Consider the following 14,994-nt stretch of genomic DNA (forward strand, 5'->3'; position numbering starts at 1 on the left):
TTGTACATTGAGAAAATTTATGCACAAAAGCTTTAAAAATGGATAATGCTATGCAAATCATCATCATGCCTGTGACTTTCATAAGAGCCAGGGATTGATTTTGACAACTTCAGGAAATCCTTAAAAGTATTGACACTGAGTATGGCAACATCATTTACTTTTCAGAAATAAGATGGCTAAGTCGAGGCTGGATATTGAAAATATTTTATGACTTGTGACATGTTATCAAGTCATTTATGGTATCAAACACAAATTTGTGCCAGAAATTGATGATGAAAACTGGCTTACAAATTTTTAGTGGATTTAACCACTCATCTAGAAGAGTTAAACATGCATCTTCAAGGTGAAAACCAAGTTATCAATACCATGTTTCAAATGATAAGAGCATTCCAAATGAAACTGAAATTATGGGAAGTTCAAATGAAAGCAAACAACTTTATGCATTTTGACACATTGGCTGAACACAGTCCTGTGAACAGCAAAAAATATGCAGCCTTGCTTTTCAATTTGATACAAGAATTTGAAAACAGATTTCAAGATTCCCAGGAAAATAATCAATATTTTGCTATATTTTTGACTCCATAATCAGTCAACATAAATATGTTACCTGACAATTTTCAAATGGAATGCACAGTACTTAAGACATTCATCCAAAAGAAAAATGTGATTGTGCCTCTTTACTGAACTTTTATAGGTCCTGTCTTTCCAGAGACAAATGTCCCTTGCTTCACAATCCTGCCTTATTCATGTCATCGCTATTCAGCAGCACCTACATTTGCAAGCAACTACTTTCAAGAATGAAACACATTAAGAGTAAAATTAGAACTAAAATACCTGAAATGCACCTTCAGAACTCACTGACAATTGCAACTACTTCTATCAAACCAGATGTTATGTTTATGCACTAGTTTCTCAAATGCAATGTCAAGCACCACATTAGTTATATTTTGCCCTTTTCTTTCATTTTTATAATTAAAAAATATCTTAAAAATCAATGATGTTTTATTACTTAGATATGTACATTTTCTATATTAGTGATCACAAGCTTGGGACCTGCTTGATGACTTTAAAAGATTATCAAAAGGGCTGCTACATAGATACATTAAGTGAGGACTTTTTTTACTTATCTGTGGCAGCAGATATTATGAAAATTATGTGTAGGCCTCTTATCTGTTCATCAGTTTCCATTAGTGTTTGTGTATTTAATGTGTGGCCCAAGTCAACTCTTCTTCCAGACTGGGCCAGAGATGCCAAAAGGTTGTATGCTACTGCTCCAGAATACCTTGGTTTCCAACAAGAGACAATACCCAACCCTGGGTGGGGCACTGGCATATGTGTGAGAACATTGTTGACTTGTCACAATGTGGGGATATTACTAGCATTTACTGTGCAAAATTCAGGTTAGCTAAATGGCATGCAGTAAGAGAAGCAGTTCCTATAAACACTAGCCCTGTGGTATTGCTGCTGCTTTCTTCTTGATCCCCCCTCCTGGAACCACCAAACTCAGGCCCAGCTTAGCATACTGTCAACAACAAAACATGTTCTCAAAGTCTGGATAACTACAAGCTCCGTATGCGATGTTGCAACAAAAGGCAGATACTAGCTCTCTACCTCATAATAACCAATACTAATTATGGAAAAACATTCAGCACAGAACTCAACATTGCTCTGCCCTCAATAGGTCATGACCTTAGTGAAACAGATATACAACTAGCCAAAAATGTTAAATTATAGACCACACGTAAGAATCTGTGATAATAGGAACATAGTAAGTTAAGTTCCACTTATAGTTCCTATAAAACAAAGATCTGTTGAGTAAATGAAGAGTGTAAGCTACAGACAATTTCCTAAAAAATACATATAAATTTACAAAAGCCTATTAAGAATTCATCAAGAAAAAAATGTTCCTCTCTATACATTGTGATAAAAAAAATTGAAAATCTTAAGCCAATCTGATACCATAAGACTAAAATTGCAAGACCAGATCAAATGAATTGGTGCTTGCAAACCTACTGAAAAGGGAAATCTGAAAGAACAGAAGCCCACTGTTGAGGCTCACTTCCTGTATATGGTAATGTGTGAGGCTGCTTTGTGAACACAGACTAATCTACTCTTTAGAGCAGGCTGGCAAGACAGAGACCAGTTGCTCCATTTCTCCAGGTGAGCTAACTGAGGCTTACAGTTAGTTAATAACCTACATCACACAGCTAGCTGTCACAGGAGTGGAATTCCAACAAGTCTATCGAATTACAAAGGCCACTACGTGATGGGTCTCTTTCAGACAGTGAGCCTAAATGAAACTTAATAAACTAAGGAAGCTGTGGAGGTCAACAAGTGAAAGAAACTGGGAAAAGGGGGTAAATTAAAAAATACACATATGGTCCCTGGCTGGTGTAGCTCATTGGATTGAGCACGAGCCTGCGAACCAGAGAATCGCGGTTCAATTCCCAGTCAGGGCACATGCCTGGGTTGCAGTCTGGTTCCCTGCAGGCCAACTCCCAGCAGGGGACACACGAAAGGCAACCATACATTGATGTTTCTCTCCCTCTCTCCTTCCCCCTAAAGATAAATAAATAAATAAAATCTAAAAAAAAATTAAAAAAAAATACACATATGGTCAACAAAGGTAGATGGATAAATAACTGGCTGTGAACCTGCATGGTTGACATTCAAACAATCTAAACCTATCAAAAACTTCAGTGCAGTGTGGACTCAGCCCTGCAGTCCCCAGCAGCTGGACTTATCTTCCCTAGCCGGGGGGAGGCTGTGAGGCCAGAGCATGGGGAGTGAGCAAGGACTTCCGGCCAAGATGGAGGTGTAGGTGGAAACACTGTGCCTCCTCGCACAACCAAGTTTAAAGACAACAAAGTTTTAGTAACAAAAACGCAACCAAAACACCAAAAATAGAACTATACAGAAGTCCAACAACAACAAACAGTTCAGCCAGACCAGTAAGAGGGGCGGAGCCAGCAGCTGGTGGAGCAGGGTTGTGCAGGAAAACTCGACCAGACTGATCCAGGCATGCAGGTGGCAGTTGGCAGATCCCAGGTGTGGGGTTGCAGTGGGCAGACCCAGTGAGAACACAAGGTGGCAGGCAGATTGCAGTCAAACATTTGCACGCAGATAAACCAGGCAAAGGAGCAAGCAGTGAGACAGACCGCACAGGCCCCAGCTGCAGGAAGCAGCACAGGGATCCCCATTGCCCCTCTTCGACCCTGCCCCCACATGCAGCATCACCACACGGAGACTGAGTTGCCCCGCCCTGGTGAACACCCAAGGCTCCGCCCTTCATACTTAACAGGCACTAACAGACAAAACATTATGGCTTAAGAAGAACACAAAGCCCCAGAGCCAATAACTCTGAGCAACCAAGAAATAGCCAACCTATCAGATGCACAGTTCAAAACACGGGATCAGGATGCTCACAGAATTGGTTAGTTTTAGTCACAAATTAGAGGAACAAATGAAAGCTAACCTAACTGAAATGAAGGGAAATGCACAGGAAACCAATAGTGATGGAAAGGAAACTGGGACTCAAATCAAGGGAGTGGACCAGAAGGAAGAAAAAATGACCAAACAGAAAAGAAAGAAGAAACAAGAATTCAAAAAAATGAGGGGGTGCTTAGGAACCTCCAGGACATCTTTAAACATTCCAACATCTGAATTATAGAGGTACCAGAAGGGGAAGAGGAACAGCCACAAGTGGAAAACTTATTTGAACAAATAATAAAGAACTTCCCCAGTCTGGCAAAGAAAATAGACTTCCAGGAAATCCAGGAAGCTCAGAGAGTCCCAAAGAAGTTGGACCCAAGAAGGAACACACCAAGGCACATCATAATTACATTAGCCAAGATTAAAATGAAGGAGAGAATCCTAGAAGCAGCAAAAGATAAGGGGACAGTCACCTACAAAGGAGTTCCCATCAGACTGTCAGCTGATTTCTCAAAAGAGACCTTACAGGCAAGAAGGAGCTGGAAAGAAGTATTCCAAGTCATAAAATCCAAAGACCTACATCCAAGATTGCTCTATCCAGCAAAGCTTTCATTTAGAATGGAAGGGCAGATAAAGTGCTTCTCAGATAAGATCAAATTCAAGGAGTTCATCATCACCAAGCCCTTATTATATGAAATGTTAAAGGGATTTATCTAAGAAAAAGAAGATAAAAATATGAACAGTGAAAGGACAGCAAACTCACAGTTATTAACAACCACACCTAAAACAAAAAAGCAAACTAAGAGGGCAGCTAGATCAGGAGTGGAACCATAGAAATGGAGATCACAAGGATGGTTAGCAACAGGGGAGTGGGAGGAGGAGAAGGGGGGAGGAGGTACAGAGAATAAGTATCATAGACAGTAGGTAGAAAATAGACAGGGGAGGGCAAGAATACTATAGGAAATATAGAATCTAAAGTACTTGTGACATGTGGACATAAATGAAAGGGGGGGAATGGTGGGGAAGGGATGTGCAGGGTGGAGGGGAATGAAGGGGGGAATAGGACAACCGTAATGGCATAATCAATAAAATATATTTTTTAAAAAAGAATTGTAAAAGAAAACTTCAGTGCAAATGCTAAGTTCCCTTTTGAGAAGTATCTTGAGATAAAAAAATAAAGGGGGAAAATACTTCACAAGTCCACATGACATGTAATTTTATTGGAAGCCTCTTCCGTTGAAGAGGAAAGAAGAAAGATAACCAAAAGGCCACTTACATCGTTGTCCATGTATTTGAAAAGGGGCGAGATGCAGACCTCTGACACTTAATCTTGGTCTTGCTGGTCATAACCTTCAAGAAGCTGTTCGAGTGCAGCACAGTCTTCACTCCCATTAAACCCTGGAATGCTACAGCAAGCACAAATCACACATCTCCACCTGTTCCTTCTCACCCAGTGGTGAATTTGCCCCCCAGCAGAGGTTTGGCAACATCTGGGCACATTTTTAACTGTTGCAATTGAGCAGAGGTCAGAGATGAGACTAGACATTCCACAGTGCACAGGACAGGCCTGACAACAAAGAATTACACATCCGAAAATGTCAACAGTGCTGGGATTGGGACTGCTCATTGTAAACATCTCAAACAAGAAAAATCCCTTATTTATATCTTCCTATGGCATATTTTCTGAGCACTTTCCTTTTTTGTTATTTTTTTCCTTAGAAGGCAAACATAACAAAATTATTCAAGTTTTTCACTTCCATGGAAGTCGCCAAGAGAAAAATACAAGAAAGAACACACTTGTAAAAATCCAGCTGTAAAAGCTGAAATAGTAGTGAGGTGCTCCTGTCAAAATGAATTTTAAAAAAAAAACAGTTTCATAGCCAGGGTTATTTATCTAAGCAGTAATCTCAAATTAATGGAAATGTTAACATTCCAAGTGAAGACAATGCTCTCAGCGTCTCACCTGTAGCTCTCCCTGACACATCTTTCTGCAGCCACGTAGTCACTTCTGTGGAGATGAACTAAGATTTGAGCAATTGTTTTCTAAAACAAAAGAGGTGATTAGGGTTCAAATTTACATATTAATAAAGTCAGTTTCCCAACATCAGGAACTTAGCTTTCAGAATTTGGGTTTTATACAGAAATTTATACAATCCTGCAGTAATTTTCTTTTTAAAAAAATATTTTATTTATTTATCTTTAAAGGGGAAGGGAAGGAGAGAGAGAGAGAAATATCAATGTATGGTTGCCTCTGGTGCATCCCCTGCTGGGAACTGGTCTGCAACCCATGCATGTGCCCTGACTGGGAATTGACCCACGATCCTTTAGTTTGCAGGCCCATGCTCAATCCACTGAGCTATGCCAGCTAGGGAAATTCTGCAGTAATTTTCACAGGACATCTGCAGAAAATATCCCAAAGCAGTACACCTCAAACTCTAATGTACATACAGACTACCCAGGGTTCTTATTAAAATGAACACCTTGAGCCAGTGGGCCCAAAGCAAGCCCGAGAGCCTGCTGTCTGTAACAAGCTCCCAGAGGGGCCTGACACTGCTAATTTGAGAACCACACAAAGCCTTAGATCACAAAGCCTTTGTTACTGAGAACCAGTAACAAAGCCTTAGATCACAACCATACATTTGAAAGAAAATTTGTTTTAAATACCTATATACATAGGTTTAATCTTGAAAAGGGAATAAAAAAGGAAGACAAAATTCTACAATTGTACTTTGCCTTTCTTAAAGAGATACTAGGAAACTAGAATGAGTGAAAATTTTAGATAACAGAAACAATGACACTATTTATAAGTCAATAATTATAAGTCAACAAAAGCATTAATAAGATCAAAGATATGACTAATAAGGTATCGGCAAGAGAGCCCTTCAATTGTTATTACATCTATTTTTCAGGTAACTTTACCTTCAAGTTCCTTGAATCTTCTCTTCTCTATTATCATGTTAAACCCATCTAGTATTTTATTTCAGATATTGTTCTTTCAGTTCTAATATTCTCATTTAGTTCATGTGTATAGTTTCCATCAAAAATAATTTGCTCTCCATTCATTCCCCTGTGTATGCCTTTGCCTCAGCAGCACTTACAACAGCTGCTTCTAAGTCCTGATCTGGTCATTCCAACACTTGTGTTACCTCTGGGGTGGCATCAGTTGTCTTTTCTCCTGAAAACTGGTCATGTTTTCCTGGGTTTTCCTATGTTCTGTAATTTGGGACTGCACCCTGGACACTGAATGTTATGTTGTACAGACTGTCCTCTAGTTCTCAGAAAAGTTGGGTGTTTCCAGCAGGCAATCCCCCTAGTCAGGCCAGACTGCATGTTTTGTCTGCTTTTGCTCAGCAGTGACTCTAGTCTTAGTTCAGTCCCTCTGCTCTGCTTCTTGGGCTCTGCCCTATGCGAGAGCCCAGGGAGAATGCTATGAGTTCTGGACAGTGGTGCAGTCTTACTGCAATTCTCAAATGCTGTGTTCTACCTCTGGGTCTGTCCTGCACAGGCACAGCTGGGGAGCAATAGCAAGACTTGTGTGGACCCATACACACACAAAAAGAGGATTCCCTATCCCAGCTCCCCTTCCTGGGGTTTTCTGCTTGCTCTCTTAGCTCGTCTTCCCAGTTCCTCTGGCCAAACAGACCAGGTTTCCACTGGCACTTTAACTGCCTGTGCCACCATCACAGCTGCAGACCCATGACTAGGGCTTCCCCTACAGAGCAAAGTCAGGGAAGAAAAAAGAGATGAAAGCAATGGGATGTATTTTCCCAGATCCTCTGGATAGAAAGATGACATCGATAGGTTCTCTAGGAATTGTAACCCCTGGAGCCTCTACTGCCCAGCTCCATGACTGAGGCTTCTCTTAAGTCAATGCCACAAGAGGAACAAGGAAAAATCCAGGATATCCATTGCTATATTGGTTGCTTCTCCAAGTGTTTGCTCTCCTCTATTGCCCTGCTCTGCTTTTCAACATAATTGTGTTTTATTTTGTATTTTCTCTTAAAGTTTAAGTTGTAGTCAATAAGCGGGATGGGCTACAGGGGGCTTACTACAATTTGACCAAAAATAGAGACCCAAAAAGCATTATTTTAAAAAATGTACAACTACCAGTTGGCAAGATGGCAGAGGAGTGAATAAAAGCCACAAAACCTTCTCCCAGAACAAATCTGGAATCACAACTAAACTGTGGAATTATCACCCTGAACAAAAAAACAAACAACAGTGAGAAGAGGCCTTATAACTTCATACAAACAGAAGAATCAGCTTCAGCACTAACTGACTGGTAAGGAGAGCAATGGAGACTCAAGAGGGCTGCCTGGGTGCATATAGGTGACAACACCAGAGGGATAATTAAACAACTGGTTGGATCCCCCTGAGAAGTGTGGGGCCTAAACCCTCAGCTGGGATCCCCAGCCTAGAACACCAGAGCCCCCAAAAGTACACAGAAAACAACCAATGGTGAAAAACAGAAGGGTTGCTCTCCACCGGAGATGGTTGGCTGGAGATGCAAATAGCTATTTAAAGAGCCAACACACAAATTTTCATTTGTTGTCACTTTCCTGGGGTTCTGGCAAAGGCAGCAGTAGAGTGGGCTAGAGAAGCTTGAGGAGAGCCTGGGGATGGAGGCTTTGGGGAGAGAACTGAGAGAGTGGCCATGGGGATCCTGGTGCTGAGTCATTACACCTACAGCAGCAGACAGCCTGCTCAAGCAGACCACTCCCCTCTGAGCAGCAGCAGGTTAAGGGGAAATAATAGCCCCAATGCCAGGAGGGACTATGCCCCACACTGCGGGGCTGAAACCTCACTGCTGAGAGCAGAGTAACTAGATTAACAACTGAAGGAGACAACCACAGACAGTAAAACCCTGACAGCCCTCAGAACAGGCTGCCTAAGGTCAGATGTGTCAACATTTGACATCACTAGAAGCAGACCCAGAAAGAAAAAACAGTGCTAAATACTAGAGTCTACCATAATGAAATCCACTGTGGTCTTTTCTGTAATTAGCAATATTTCTTTTTCTGCATAGCCTTTTAACACTCAATTCTTGTTCACAAAATTTGTGTATACTAAGTCACTGGAATTTATACTATAGTTTTTGTTCTCCTTTCTTATAATAGTCTTAATCTCTTTATGTCCTTATTAATACTGGTTCATTTGCTATTGATACTGAGATTTGGGGGTATGGGGAGAGATTTTTTGTAGATGTGTGTTTGTTGCCTGGGCTTTGTAGTTTTGTTCTGGCAACACCTATACAACACCATACAAGACATGGTGGGCAGAGTGACCCTCAATAAAACAGCTAGGGGGAAGGACCCACCCAAGAATGACCCAACAACAATAAAAATACAATTACATCCAGAGAGCCACCATAAACAGCATCCCAAGAGCATCAACTTCAGGAGCTCAAGAAGACTGAACCACTGAATCTCACAGATCTCTGACCATAGAAGCTTACAACACAAACTCAGGGAGTCAAAACAGATCAATTTAAGAGGCAGAGGCTAACAAGAAGAGTCTCACAAACAATGGGAAGACAAAAAAACAAACCCCAAACTAAAGAAAAGGAGGAAGCTTCAGAGAGAATGCTAAATGAAATAGAGGCAACTCAACTATCAGATATTGAGTTCAAAGCAATGGTTATAAGGATGCTCAAAGAGCTCACTGAAAGTTACAAAAAGATACAGGAGAACTACCAGGAACTCACTGCAAACTATATCAACATGAAAAAGGAAATAGAAATTATTAACAAAGGCCCAAAGGAAATGAAGAATAAAATTTCTGAGTTGAAGAACACAGTAGAAGGAATCAAAAGCAGGCTAGACAAACGAAGGATTGAATCAGTGAACTGGAGGACAAGGTGAAAAAAACTTTCAGAAAGAGCAGAAAAGGAACAAAGACTGAAAAGAATGAAGACAGGTTAAGGAAAATGAAGGAAAACATGAGATGTAATAATATTCATAAAATAAGGATGCTAGAATAAGAAGAACAGCAAGAAATGGAAAAAATGTTTGAAAAAGTAATGATAGAAAACATCCCTAATTTGATGAAAAAGTGAAACAAATCCAGGAAGCACGGAGGGTCCCAATCAAGAGGAACACAAAGAGGCCCACTCCCAAACATATCATAATTAACATGGCAAAATTCAAAGGCAAAGAGAGAATCTAAAGGGCAGCAAGGAAAAAAAAAGAAAGTAACATACAAGGGAGCCCCAATAAGGCTAGCAGCTGACTTCTTAATGAAAACACTATAGGCCAGAAGGAAATGGCAAGAAGCATTTCTAGTAAGGAAAAACTAAGGCCTTCAACCAAGACTACTCTATCCAGCAAGGCACTCAATTAAATGGAAGACCAAATAAGAGGTTTCACAGAAAAAAAGAAGACTGAAAGAATACACCTCCACTAAACCAGCACTGCAAGATATGCTAAATGGACTGCTTTAAGAAAAGGAGTGAGAAACAAAGGAACACAGATACAAAAGAAGTAAAATGGCAATAAGTAAGTACCTATCAATAATAACCTTAAATGTAAATAAATTAAATGCTCCAATCAATAGACATAGGGAAGCTAAATGGATAAGAAATTATGACCCACACATATGCTGCCTACAAGAGACCCACCTCGGGACAAAAGACCTACATAGACTAAAACTGAAGGGCTGGAAACAAATTTTCCAAGCAAACGGACAGGGGGGAAAAAGCCAGAGTAGCAATACTAGTATCAGACAAAATAGACTTTAAAAAAAGGGACATTAAAAGAGACCCAGAAGGACACTTTATAATACTCAGGGAAGAATTCATCAAGAACACATAAATGTTATAAACATATATGCACCCAACATAGGCGCTCCCAAATATATAAGGAAAATCTTGGAGGACTTCAAGAAAGATATTGAGAGCAACACAATTATACTATGGGATTTTAACACCCTACTGTCAAAAATGGATAGATCTTCCAAACAAAATATCAACAAAGATATTGCAGCATTGAACAATGTCCTAGATCAAATGGACTTAACTGATGTGTATAGAATCTTTCATCCCAAAGAAGCAAAATATATATTCCTTTCAAATGCGCATGGAACATTTCCAAGAATAGATCACACGATAGGACACAAAACAAGCCTCAAAAAATCCAAGAAACTTGAAATCCTATCAAGCATCTTCTCATGTAGGAGACCATTCTGCACCCACCTCCCACTCAGAGATGCACAAAACCCATGCCCACAGATAGGTTCTCCCATGGAGAATCAAGCCTGCAATTTGCCTAGGCTGCTTTGAGTCTTGCTTTTTGTTAAAAACTCCCTCACCCGGATTTGTGGCAAACATTTACTGCAAAATAAGTTTCTAAAATCCATGCTAAACCTTCCAAAAATGAGTATAAATGGTTCAACCACTTTCGCCTTTTCATTTGCAAATATCCTTCTTCTGTGATGTGATTAGCGGCATTGGCTCCTTTGTTTTCTCTAAAAAGCAACCACCTAAAGCAACCTGTGCATGGTAAATGAGGACCATGATGTAATGTGCCAAGAAACCCAATAAAGGTCAGTCATGGCAAGGGCTGTGGCTTTTGCTCCCCTTGAGAGAAAAGCCGTGCTGTCCCTTTTCCCCCACAGGACTTGGTAGTCCACGTGAATGTCTCATTTTATCCATAATGATGTGGATACTGTGGGCTGGTGTCCCCATCATTCTCAGACCACAAGGGCCTGAAACAAGAAACCAACCTCAAGGGAAACACTCAAAAACACTCAGATTCAAAGAGATTGAATAGCATACTATTACACAATGAATGGGTTAGGGATGAGATCAAGGAAAAAATCAAAACATTTTTGGAATCAAATGAAAATGAACTTACAAAAGTCCAAAACTTATAGGACACAGTGAAGTCAGTCCTGAGAAGAAGGTTCACAGTAAAACAGGCCTACCTAAAAAAGAAAGAAACATTTCAAATATGCAACCTAACCCTCCATCTATAAGAACTGGAGGAATATCAAAAATCAAAGCCCAGAGTGAGTACAAGGAAGGAAATAACCAAGATCAGAGCAGAATTAAATGACATAGAGACTAAAATAAAAATAGTAAGGATCAATAAATGCAAGAGCTAGTTCTTTCAAAAGATAAACAAAATCAACAAGCCTTTGAATAGACTCATCAAGAAAAAAAGGGAGAACCCAAATTTTTTTAAAAATCACAAATGAAAGAGAGATTATAACTGATAACACAGAAATACAAAGGATTTAAGAAATTACTATGAAGTCCTATAAGCAAAGAAAATTTAAAACCTAGGTGAAATAGACAAATTTCCAGAAAAATATAATCTTCCAAAACTGAATGAAGAGGAAGCAGAAAGCCTCAACAAATCAATAACAGCTGACAAAATTGAAGCAGTAATCAAAAAATTCCCAGCACACAAAAGCCATGTATGAGATAGTTTACAGGAGAATTTTACAAAATATTTAAGGAAAAGCTAACCCCATCCTTCACAGACTATTACAAAAAATCCAGATGATGGAAAACTCCAAACTCTTTTTATGAAGCCAGCATCATCCTAATCCCAAAACCAGATAAAGACACAACAATGAAAGAAAACTACAGAACAATATCACTGATGAACATAGACACTAAAGTCCTCAAAAAATATTGGCAAACTGCATCCAACAATACATTAAAAAGATCATACCAACTGATCAGGTGGGATTCATCCCAGGATGCAAGGATGGTATAATATTTGCAAATCAATAAACATAATGCATCATATAAACAAAAGGAAAGTCAAAAATCACATGATCATATCAATAGATGCAGAAAAGGATTTTGACGAGGTATAGCACCCATTTATGATTAAAACACTCAGCAAAGTGGGAATAAAAGGAGCATACCTAAACATAATAAAGGTCACCTATGAGAAACCTAAAGCCAACAGTATACTCAATGGTCAAAGCTTTTCCACTAAAATCAGGAACAAAACAAGGATGTTTGCCTTCACCACTTCTATTTAACATAATATTGGAAGTCCTAGCCACAGCAATCAGACAAGAAAAAGAAATAAAAGGCATCCAAGTTGGAAAGGAGGAAGCAAAACTGTCATTGTTTGGAGATGACTTGATAGTGTACATAGAAAATTCTACAGACTCCATGAAAAAACTACTCAACCTAATCAGTGAATTTGGCAAAACAGCAGGATACAAAGTCATATTCATAAATCAAAGGCATTGTTGTATAGCATCAATGAAATATCAGAAACAGAAATCAGAAAAAAATACCATTTGATATACCAATAAGAAAAATGAAGTGCCTAGAAATAAACCTAACCAAGGAATTAAACGACTCATACTCAGAAAACTATACAACTCTGATGAAAGAAATTAAGAAAGACACAAACAAATGGAAGCATGTACCATGCTCTTGGATTGGAAGGATTAACATCATCAAAATGTCCATTCTACCCAAAGCAATTTATAGATTCAATGCAATGCCTATTATAATACCAGTGACATATTTCATAGATATAGAACAAATATTTCAAAAATTTATATGGAACCATAAATGACCCCAAATAGGCTCAGCATTTTGAGAAAAACGAATAAAGTAGGAGAGATCACCATATCTCATATCCAAAGGTATTCTAAGTCCACTGTAATCAAAACACTCTGGTACTGGCTTAAGAACAGACACATAGATCAATGGAACAGAATACAGAGCCCAGAAATAGACCCAAGTCTCTATGGTCAATTGATATTTAACAAAGGGGACAAAAGCATAAAATGGAGTAAAAATGGCTTCTTCAACAAATGGCATTGGGAGATCTGGACAGCTAAATACAAAAAATAAAATAAAATTTGACCACCAACTTACACCATACACCAAAATAAACTCAAGGTAGATGAAAGACTTAAATATAAGTTGCAACACCATAGAAGCAGGATAATCTCAGATTTCCACATACCAATATTTTTACCAATATGTCCCATAGGACATTGATATATCCTTTTATATCAAGGGATATAAAGGAAAGAATAAACAAATGGGGCTTCAACAAAACAAAAAGCTTCTGCACAGCTAAAGAAAACATCAGCAAAATGAAAAGGGAACAAACCCTATGGGAAAATGTATTTGCACATGATGCCTCAGACAAGGGTTTGTTCTCCAAAATATATAAAGAATTCAAATGACTCCCCTCCAGGAAGACAAATGATCCAATTTAAAAATGGGCAAAGGATCTAAACAGACATTTTTCCAAGGAGGACATTCAGAGGGCCCAGAGATATATGAAAGGATGCTCAACATCACTAGCCATCAGAGAGATGCAAATTAAAACCACAATGAGATAGCACTTCACAACAGTAAGAATGGCCATGATAACAAAATCAACAAACAAGTGCTAGCAAGGATGTGAAGTAAAAGGAACCCTGGAACACTGTTGGTGGGAATGCAGACTGGTCCACCCACTGTGGAAAACAGTATGGAATTGCCTCAGAAAACTAAAAACAGAACTGTGTGTTGACCTGGCCATTCCACTTCTGGGATTATACCCTAAGAACCCTGAAACATCAATTCAAAAGAACCTATGCACCCCAATGTTCATAGCAGGACAGTTTACAATAGCCCATTGCTGAAAGCAATAAAGTGCCCATGAGTAAATGAGTGGTTCAAAAACTGTGGTACATTTACACAATGGAATACTATGCAGCAGAAGGGAAGAAGGAACTCCTACCTTTTGTGACAGCTTGGAAGAATACGGAGAGCATTATACTAAGTGAAATAAGCCAGGAGGTAAAAGACAAATACCGCATGATCTCACCTACAAGAGGAACCTAGTCAACAAAATGAACAAACAAAATATAACCATAGACATTGAAATTAAGAATAAATGTGTAGTAACCAGAGGGGAAGAAAGAGTAGATATAGGGGGAAACAGGGAAGGGTTTTCAGGAACATGTAAAAGGAACACATGGACAACACCAAAGGGGGGTAGGATCCAGGGTTGGTGGTAGGGATAGCTGGGGTGGGGAGAAGTAGTGAAGGGTAAATGGAGACAACTATACTTGAACAACAATTTAAATATGTGAAAAAAACCTTCTAGAAAAAAACAACTACAATTACAAAATATACAACTATCCATGGAATCTGGTTAGAGGTACATATTAATGCAATATGAAAAATTATATGATGTAAAGCCAAAAATAAGCACTTTCAAAACATACCTTACAACAAGTTGGATAATTCTCAATTTTCTTATTAATATTTTTTCTTTCTGTATAGAGAGTGCCACCTCATGAAACCTAAAGACAAAATAAACAAACATAATTGCCTACGTACTGTGACTTCCACTCATCACTGTGGCCAGGATTAGAAAGTGTCTAGTGGGAGCTGGGTTGCCCTGCCTTCAGCTGCCACTGCTGATCCTGGACCCCCTAGCCAGGGCTAGGCCTAGCTGCCATGCCATAAAAGATGCGTACTCCTTGGATGGTATTCTGGTGTTTGGTTTCCTCTTTGTTTACACCTATACCTAAAGTTCTTCATCTCTCTGACCCCGCCCCCACATACAGCGTCACAACGCAGTGACC

The 14,994-nt window shown here is 39.2% G+C and overlaps 1 long non-coding RNA gene across 1 annotated transcript; it reads right to left on the reverse strand.

Moving 5' to 3' along the window:
• Positions 1–1,444: 1,444 nt before the first annotated feature.
• On the reverse strand, positions 1,445–5,491 carry LOC119001965 (uncharacterized). The gene is made up of 3 exons (XR_005069657.1): positions 5,396–5,491; positions 4,709–4,838; positions 1,445–1,522 (listed from the first exon to the last, which is right to left on the reverse strand). It is a non-coding gene; the product is annotated as an uncharacterized LOC119001965 (long non-coding RNA).
• Positions 5,492–14,994: the final 9,503 nt, after the last annotated feature.

Source organism: Sturnira hondurensis, unplaced genomic scaffold (assembly GCF_014824575.4).
Source record: "Sturnira hondurensis isolate 20B ecotype Veracruz unplaced genomic scaffold, ASM1482457v3 Scaffold0017338, whole genome shotgun sequence".
NCBI classification, from domain to species: domain Eukaryota; kingdom Metazoa; phylum Chordata; class Mammalia; order Chiroptera; family Phyllostomidae; genus Sturnira; species Sturnira hondurensis.